We start from the raw sequence: 10,219 nt of genomic DNA, 5'->3' as shown, positions 1-10,219 counted from the left end.
AGGACATTGTAAACTGGAGACTGCCAACACATATTTGTTAAATGAGTAGATGTCAGCTAAGAGACAAGCAAGCAGTACCCTGATAATGGCTGCATGCAAAACTTGAGATGCATTTTAATGAAATCTTTTGCTCAATTTGGGGATTGTTTCTATATGAAGCTATTATCACCAGGCCCATGAAGATGAGTCAGATCAGAAATTGTCAACATTTGTACAGAGGCTATAAAAATAGAAGGTAGATTAGTGTCTACATTTATTTCTGCATGCCAGTGCTAAGTTCATCTCGAAGTGAGCACTGGAGGGCAAAATCAATGTTGACGTAGATCTGAAAGCTAACATGCAGCTCTGCTTTCTAGACAGTGAGAAACTGGAGCAGCAGCAGCAGCAGCAGCAGCAGCAGCAGCAGTAGCAGCAGCTGACCAAGCTGGCTAGAGACACATGATCAGGAGAAAATGAGTTGTGGGGGTTTGATTTGGAATGTCAAAAAACTAGTCCTTCCTATGGGTGGAGTGCAACCTGGCCAGTGTCTTTAATTCATACAGCAATTCCCATGGTAGGTGTTATTTCTCCACTTGACAGTGAGTAAGATGAACATTGGGATATTTTAAAACTTACCAAAGGCATATAGCCATGCTAAAAAGTGAGGTAAGGGTATAAACTAGAGTGTTTCCTATCCCAGGGCCCACTTGTTCTCTCTTTTACTGTTCTGTCTTCTCTTGTAGTGGCACAGCTCATTCTAACTATTTCTTTGACTCTGGGTACTGATGTTAGAGCTCCCCATTGAACCCTTAATGAACTGCCCCAAACTGGACAACAAATGCCTCTGCTGCTTGGAAGGGCTACTAAGAGAAATGTCCCAGCCAGAATCCGCCATTTCCTGACTAAGCAGGTTTCAAGACTCATGCACACATCTCTCCTCCCGCAACTGCTCTCTCACTATCCATTTAGAACTCAGCCCAGCTCAGGGTTTCCATGGTCCACTGTGGAAAGTATCTTCCAGATGCTAATAAGAACTTTACTGTGGCTGTGATCTGAAGGAAAGAAGCAGCTCAGTAGGAGCACTGCTGAGAGCCTGGGCAGCATGATCTGAAGAGCTGCAGCAGTCAGCCAATAGAAAGAAAGAATGGCCAAATGCAAAGCCAAAGATGGAGACAAGCAGCAGAAGAAAATCTTCCCGACAGAGATGTATTGGCTACAGGACCCGCTCCCCAAAGGAAGAGACTGCTTGACTGCTCGGTCCCCTGAGACTCCTTGAGTAGAGACGATGGATGGAAGGCAAAGGGGAGAGGTGGGTTGGAGGACGGGAGTATCCCTGAGTAATCCATGCTTCCTCCTTCTGAGTTTTATGAAGATTAATGAAGCATTTTTAAATGGAGAAAGAAATAAAAATGGAGGGATGGGGCAGACCAGGGCATTATGATGATGAAGAATGAGACATCGTGCCCTCACAATGAGTAAAGAAAAGAATTTCCTCCAACTGGGAGATATAGAGCTAACTAGTTCAGAGATTTGAATTCAGAGTTCAGGCTCCTGCACGGACCATGGTATATACATTAGCAAATTACTTATCCCCTAAAGAAGAACAAAAGAATCATTCTTTAGGTCATTTCTCATGATAAAATATAAATAACATCATTTCAGGAGGCCCTTTTAATGTTGAGATAACCCATATAAAAAAGAGTATGTAGCATTTAGTGTGCACCCAATAATAACAATAGTTATTATTTAGACTTGGCTTCCTGGAGAAGGGATTATGGCTGCGTCATTACCAAGGCCACATTATGGGGACAGTTCTTCCCTTTAAATGGTGTGTGCTTGGTTTAATTACTTGTGTTACTAGCCCACGTCGTCTTCCCTGTCTCACAGGAAAGATGAAGTCCACATGTGATAAGTATCACCTCTGAGTCCAAACAAGCTTGCCAAAGAGTAGCTCAACCCATTTGTTACTCTGAGTCATTCGAAAGATAAAGCCGTCTCCTCACAGTGAAGGGTGCTGAGCACAGGAGAAAATGCTAATGGTACTGTACGTTCATTTAGTCTTCTCCAGCTTACAAAATGTTCTACCTAACAAAGGTTCCTACCTTCATTTTTATACATAAGGGAACAGAGGGATGAAGCAACTGCAAGTGACATAAGCAATTGGTCTGTGGAGCAGGATCCACCTCAGACCCTCCAACTCTAAGGCTTGGTTGGTGTGGTTTCTATGTTTGCTGTTGTTTTATTTTGGTTGGTTGGGGTTTTTTGTTGGTTTTATGTAGGTTTTTATTTGTTTGGTGAATGCTAAGGGTTAAAAGCAAGGACTTCTACTAAGCCACATCCCTAGCCACTCTAAGGCTGTCACGTGACAGCTTACTGTAGATGGCTCAAACAGGTTCGTCATTCTTATAATCAACAGTGACTTTGCAAACAGAAAGAAGTTTTTAGGTTGCCTGATGTGTTGATCTTAGGCTGTGTCCAGGAACCCAGTAGGTGAGGTGCAAGCCAGCAAAGAGTACATGGAATTGTACACAGCTAAACTTTTATCAGTTAAGTTAATAACACTAAATGTGTTCTTTTGAACAAATGTTTGGAACACTAAGACTTATAAGAAAGAGAAAAAAGAAAAAGTCAAAGAAGAAATGAAGTTGGAAAAAAACCTGTTTTAGATCAGCTGCCTTGTGCCGGGGGTGTATCTCAGGGGTAGCACGGTTACACAACACATGAGTGGTCTTGTGTTCCATCTCCAGCATTGAAAAAAAAAAAGGTTAGAGCAACTGCCTTGTTTCTCCAAAACATTTGTACATGCCCACAGACTTTGCACAACTTACCTAAATACAGAGTTTAGTTAGCATTCAGTCTTTAATCACCTGCGTAGTTGATAAGCATGTCATAAAATGTTCTCATTCTCCAAGTATTTTCCTTTGTTTACCTCAAGCAAGCCATGGGAAAGAAATTGGCTCTTATGTTAGCTCTCCTGGTAACTCAGAAAGTGACCGCCAGTCAGCATATCTTTGAATTCTCAACTTTTCTAGGGCAAAGTGGTCTAGACAACTCTCAGTGGGGCTGCTGTGACAGATCTGGAAGAAAAGAAGTGGTTTATGTGCTTGGGGATCTGCCCAGACAGGAGACGTGCATGATCAATCCAAAGTCTCATTGCTTACAAATGCCTATGAAGAGCATCACTACTTCGAAGCTTTTATCAGTAACTTATTGTCCTCATTAATCTGTCGTTCCTCATCCAGAGGGCAAGGAGGTTTGCAGCTGTTCTGGGTATTATGTGTCTATAAAACAGTTTCAGAACCTCTGATCACACAGCTTGCTGCGGCGACTGACCCTTCTCACTCACTACCTGCTCATGAGCACTACATTTAGGCAGAATGTGTTTTGTTTTGTTTTGTTTTGTTTTGTTTGAGGCACAGGCAGCTATCACTCAGAGACTTCTAGAGCCAGATAGAATCACAGACCTTGTTGGCAGGTAGCTGTGTTTGGAACTAACTCACCCCCCTACCTGTCGGTTTCTTCTCATTCAATAGAGAACCACAAGAAGAGGCGGTCACAGGACTCCAGGCTGCAGCGAAGGCCGTTTACTTTGCTTGTGGTCCTGGTCAAGCTGTTCTCTGGCCTTCAGCTTTCTTCTGTGTACCTTTTCCATCTCCCAGGACTGGCAAGGACCAGAGGCAATAGTCCAAGGTGACATGTTTTTAAAATTGTTGGAAGTTGCTATTAACTAAAGGGTTCATTGCTTTAGAGAATGCCTCAAAAACATTATAATTATTTACAATGTGCCTTTCAACCAAATCCTTTCAATATTTTAGACATACTATATAAAAAAGAGCAAGTATTTGGTTTGAAGAGAAGTAGTATATTAATTTATGTTTCTTTCTGTAAAAAAAAAGTTAAATGCAGCATTAAATTAGACAAAAACTAGAGATCCTGCTACCTCCATATTTAGCATTGTCAAAGAACAGAAAAGACACATTTCCAACTAAAAGCATTTCATTTAAAAACAAAATCAAAAGACAATTGCCAAAATAATACTCTACATACCACAACTTTATTTCTATTTATTTGTTTATTTTTAATTAAGATCTCATTCTAAAGCCCAGGCTCATGTGAAACTCACAATGAAGCTTCCTATGCTGGCCTCAGCCTGACAGCACTCTTCCTGCCTCAGCTACCAAATGCTGGGATTACAGATGTGAGCCAGGCTTATGCCAAATTCCTAACTGCTTTACCAGCAGGGATATCCAAGATGATCCTTCTGAAAGTCTGGACCTAGTTTTCATTATGCAGACAACCCAGTCACAGAAGCCAAGCTGTATTTTAAGACTGCGGTATTTACTAATGGATGTCTGGCTAGAAACAGCGTTGGCAGAATCCTGGCAGAGTCGTTGACTCTCTCTAATGATGTGGAACTGGGCTGCATAATTATGTCCACTTGGATTAAGTCTAGTCAAGACTGTCATGTTTTGCAGTGGAACCAGAAACAAGCACCCGCCCCGGGCCACAGTGCTGGGATTTTCCTACAATGACATCAGAACATGAGAACTTGTTCAAACATTCCCCAAATCTTCACCCTAGCCATTCATTTCATTTTGGGACTTTCTCTGAAAAACAAACAAAACAAAACAAATCTGGCTTCAGATATCATTTTTGTTTTGGCCTAAGGACTGTATATACCATAAATAAGATCCCAGGTCAGAAAAAAAAAATGTCTTGGAAAGAAGTGCTCTGTACTCTTCTTGAAGATATATTAACATATTCTTAATATAGACGGACACTCCATCTAATATGTATCTCCTGCTCCAGAAAAACAATTGCCTATTTTGCATTATTGATTTCTTTTCTAACTGTTTCTGAGACTTCAAGCATCCATATTTATTTATCACCAAGGAAGAAATACAAAGGCTGGGAATTTGGATCAGTAAAGTTCTCACCACATAAGCGTGAGGGCCTGAACATGATCTTGGCAGTGACCACACAACAAGCTAAAAAGCTGGATACAGCCTCAGGTGCCTAGCACTGAGAAAGTGGTGACCTGAGGAAGATCCCCGGAGTTGGCTGGCTAGCTGATATGTCTGAATAAGTGAGCTTCAGGATCAGTGTCTCATTGGATCATAAGTGTGTTTTTATTAGAGATGGGACTCTGAAACATCGAAATTTGAATGCCTGCATTTGAAAAGCTCTAGTCCTGCCAAGGTTTCTATAATGCATCTCCCTCCCAATGTAAATGGTCACTGTCCTCTGGCAGGTAAGGGGTAAAGACCAATTAGGGAAAACACAGTACACCAACTTCTGAAGAGAGAGAGAGAGAGATCATCAACCACCAAAAGGGGGAGGAGATAATAACACTCATTTGGTTGCCTGGACACTGTTACTGTAAGTGCTAGGTAGCTTTACGTCAACTTACCACAAGCTATGGTCGTTTTGGAAGAGGGAACCTCAACTGAGAGAATGCCCCCAACCAGATTGTCTTATGGGTAAGTCTGTGGTGCATTTTTTGACTGATGATTGATGTGGGAGGATCCAACTCACTATGGGTGGTGCCATCCCAGAGCAGTCCTAGATGCTATTCTTACACAGGCTGAAACCATGAGAATAAACTAGCATTCAGCCTCTGCTCTAGTTCCTGCCTCTGGTTTCCTACCTTGAGTTCCTGTCCTGACTTCCTTAAATGATGGGCTGTGACCTGAGAGCTACAGACTGGAATAAACCTGTTCCTCCCCAAGCTGCATTTGATTACACTGTTTTATCACAGCAATATAAACCCTAACTAAGGCTTCTTATCAGACTTGTGGAAAAACATATTTTTGTTTATTAAAAGAGTTAGGTTGTAAACTCAGATATGTGGAAAAGCATTTGCTTTTATTTGAATTCAAGTCATGCATGCAGACTTAGGAAATGAAAATTAATTAAGCATCAGGCAAGGAAAGTGAAGAACAGCAAGCCTTTCAAATGGAAATCCTTAGAGAAAAGGAATAACTCTTGTTATTGTATTAACATTATTCAGGATTGAAGATGTTGATAGCATTGTCAGATTCCTTACCTTTCTGCCTAGTTTCCAGACCTCTGCAGAGCTTCATTCCATTTGTGAAGTAAGATGCTACATTACAGACTTTAGAAGTGACTATGAGGTGAGGATACTGAGGAGTACAGTTTGGCCGACTGCTACTAAACAATATCTTTAGCCTGTATTAATTTAATGCCAATGCACATGAAGCATTTTAAACATTTGGCTATGTTAGACCTATTCATGATCTGAACCCAAGTATTATGACTATTTCAAGTGAATTGGAATTTTTATCGGAAGCAAGAACAACTCTGTCTCCCTCCCTTCCTCCCCTCCCCTCCTCTGAGATAGGAAGCATTCAGCACAGGCTATCCTTAAGTTCCTCCTGCTATTTTAACTTTCTGAGACCACTGGGACGTGAGGTACATGGCACATGCCTGCCTTCCTTTCTTTCTTTTTATTTCATTTTATTTTGGAATTTTAGAAACAGATTCTCATGCATCCCAGGCTGACTTCATATAAGGTTTGTGGCCAAGGCTGACCTTGCACTCTTTATCCTTCTCCCTGACTTCCCGAGAACCAGCTCCTTTTGTTCACGTACCCTTTCTCCCATTCTCAATGCCTCCTGGTGCTCCCTATCTAACACTATGGCAATATTATACTGGTGAGGGAGTGTTCGGGAAGCAATGTGCCAACACGCTGTGATAGCATTTAACCAAATTATGTTCTTGCAAGCAAGATGCTGTGCTGCTGCTACACACACACACACACACACACACACACACACACACACACACACAACTCTCTTGCCTTAACTATTGTCACAGAGGCAGCAGGAGCTTAGCCCTGCTGAGCAACATGGTACACAGCTGTAATTTGAGTTCAGGAGAATCACAAATTTGAAGCTAGCTTGGACCATAGGTCTCAAAAAGGAAAAAGCTATTCATTTTACTCTTTAACCCTATCTAAGTTAATACATACCCTTTACTTTTCAGTGTGGTCAATGTTTATATAAACCTTTTAATTTTTAACATTACCAAAGTTAATATAATCCACTAATGCTTTTCAGCTGATCAAACACAGGAATGATCACTATGAAGAAGTTGTATCAGTAGATTTTCCAGTAGGTAACCAGTACATTTCAGTGACTATGATATAGTGATAACTTCACTTAGTTGCAAAGCTTCTTTTGGCAAACAAACTTTGTATCAAATGTGTGCATTACATTGAAGACTCTCTGTAGACCACTGCCCCGAATCCCAAGTTTCATTCCAACTTTTTCTGACCTGTTCTTTCTGTATCTCCCCTGGGTTTCATTCCTCAAATGTGTCCTGTCTGCCTCTCTCTCTCTCCCTGTATCTGTCTCTCTGTATATCTGTGTCTCTCCCCTTTTCTTATCCCCTCCCTCTCACCTAATGAAGAAAAATCACAACCCGCTCTCCTGATGCCCTTCCATCCGGGTTAGTCCCCTAGGTCTTAGTAATCCTGAGGCTTAGGATGCCTCCCTAAAATGATGCTTGAGAGAATAAGACAAGAGCTGCTCCAAAGCCATTTCTGGCTGCCAGCATCAGTGCACTCGTGCACGAAGAAATTCTGAGGCCCAAATTCAGAACATTCCAATTCCACGTACAATGCTTTTTATGTATTCTTTACATATGTTTCAGATCATTGTGCAACTCCATTTCTTTATGTTTTTAAATGTTATTTCCGAGAAACCCAGATTCTTTTTATCTTGTTTACTTAGAGTTTTTCAAGTGAATAGAAAACTGCCTTGAACAACTGGCTTTTGTAGTTAAGTAGAGAATATTTGCGTGGTTTTGTAAAGTGACCTTGACTAATTAAGATGCAACACAAAATCTCTCAGTGTTTTAACACCAGAAACAGATCGAATCAGTCTTGAGTGTCTCCCACTTTAGAAAGACCAACCACTCCCTGAATGTATGGCTTGACTTTCTCCTCTTCGGGGACCGTCTCAAAGTCTCCATGTCACTCGTCACCCACTCACCCCTCTCCCAAGTCTGTGTGGTTCTCCTTTAAAAACTCTTGCATGGACAAAAAGTGTTTTCCCTTAACAAACCTGGCTGGTATTTTCAAGAACAGCTTTTACTAAACATGAGGGGAAACAGAAAAGAAATAATTACAGAAAACATACAGAGTATAAAAATAGCCATGTTTCCAACTGCAGGTTTCTGCTTCTAAAAATCACAGTGGAAACAGGAAAGTTTTGCTGGGCACTGAGCTCTTTAGCCGTAGACAGCCACACCCTTTCATTTCCTCGGAGTCTTGTCAGGATGCTTCCTCCCACCATCTTCAGCAACTAGCTTAATTTCTTGAACCCATATCTCAAAGGGAAAAAAAAAAACTTTAAGAACTTTAAAAACAAGTACTCTCCTAAAAACTCTTAAAATGTTGGCTTGTAAGACACTTGCAAATTTTGCCACTTAACAACCATTAGGCTTTAAGTATCAGCCCTCTAAATATCAGCATAAATCACACAGTATACTCTAAGATTTATTCCCAGAAGGATGAAGTTACTATACAGTGGTGGGTAGCGTCATATGTTTTAATTAATTTGATAGTGCTGTGTTAAGATAATTTGTATAATTTTCTCCACTATATAAATTTTAAAGCCTCTTCATAAGTGCAACAAATATTTATTGAGCATCTGCAATGTGCTTGATATGAGGAAACCTCTATAAAAGACGGACAAGATAGCTAGAATGTCAGCCCTGGCTTTGTAGAATTTCCACTACATACGATTAACAAGAAAACGTGATCATTTCAAACACTGATGTGGACTGCGAAGTCTTTAAGTGGTGATGTTGCCAAGATTAGCTGGAAGTGGCAAGCCCAAAGACTTGGCAGGAAGAAGTCTGGCATGTTGGAGAAAGAGAAAGGAACCTTTGTGTCTACAGCTGAGTAACCAGAGATGAATGTAAGGAAGATGAGATTTGATCTCAGAGACATAGCAATGTGCAGGGGGAATCTACTTGAGAACTTCTGACAGAACACTATTTGAAAAAGAAAAATTCTTCTCAGTTGGTCTGAGAATGGAATTTAGGGGCCAAGGTTTTAATGGCAATGGTTAAGACAATCTCACAGTAAGTAGTTTATCAGAGAAGTGGTGATCCATGTGTTTGTGTTTGTGTATGGCTCTGGCAGGTACTTGGGGGGGGGGTAGGGGCAGTACCTGAGGGTACTGTGGTAAACAAGAAGGGGGGACAGTGATGACTTCTTGCTATGGTAGTGGTGTTGGCCAAGCTCAGACAGAATAGGGAGGCATAAAGGGTGAAGACACGTTATTTATTTAAGTTCAAGAAAACTACACAAATAAGAGGTTCTATCACACACACACACACGCACATGCATGAGAGAGAGAGAGAGAGAGAGAGAGAGAGAGAGAGAGCCCTAAAGCTGCCTCAGATCCCAGTAACCGCCTAGCACCAGATGAATGCCCTTTCAGTAGCTCCTCGATATGCTTTTTATTCACTTGCAGGCTTATGAGTACTTTTTATTCCTTATAAGTAAACAGCTCCTCACTAGAAAATTAGGGGTGAGGGGATAAATCAATACAAACTCCTCACAGGAGTCAAAGGTGTTCAGGTATAGTATGTGCAGGTAGGCATACCCATATACCAGTATCCGAAAAGCTACACACTTCACAGAGAACAAAACAAAACAAAGCAGAGATCAACGATTTCTCTGTCGTGGGAGTGACAGCCTTCTTCCACCACCAAAATATCTATGGCAAATATGGAGGATGGCAAAAGCTTGCCGATGTGAAGTTGTGCTCAGCAAGGCTGTGCAGGGACAGCTCTCGCCACCATTGGCCTGTGCCTGCTTCCTGGGTTTGGGCCTAGGTCATGAAAGCAGCATTTCACTTAGCGGTGGATAGGCTTTTGTGGGAACATTTATCTACAGAGAAAAGAATGCTTAGGTCCCCTTAGACAAGTGGTTCTCAACCTTCCTAATGCTGCAACCCTTTAATACAGTTCCTCATGCTGTGAGGAACCACAAAAAATTCTTTTCATTGCTACTTGATAGCTGTAATTTTGCTACTCATATTAATTGTAATGCAAATATCTGTTATGCAGGACATCTGATATGTGACCCCTGTGAAAGGGTCATTCCATCCCCAAAAGGGATCATGGCCCACAGGCTGAGAACGGCTGCCTGCGAAGCTCATCTGTTTTGCCACAGTGGAGGAGAGCTAGAAAGGAATGAAAAGAA

The sequence above is a fragment of the Mastomys coucha genome, unplaced genomic scaffold (assembly GCF_008632895.1).
Source record: "Mastomys coucha isolate ucsf_1 unplaced genomic scaffold, UCSF_Mcou_1 pScaffold21, whole genome shotgun sequence".
Lineage (NCBI taxonomy): Eukaryota > Metazoa > Chordata > Mammalia > Rodentia > Muridae > Mastomys > Mastomys coucha.
Note: the sequence above shows the minus strand (reverse complement) of the source record.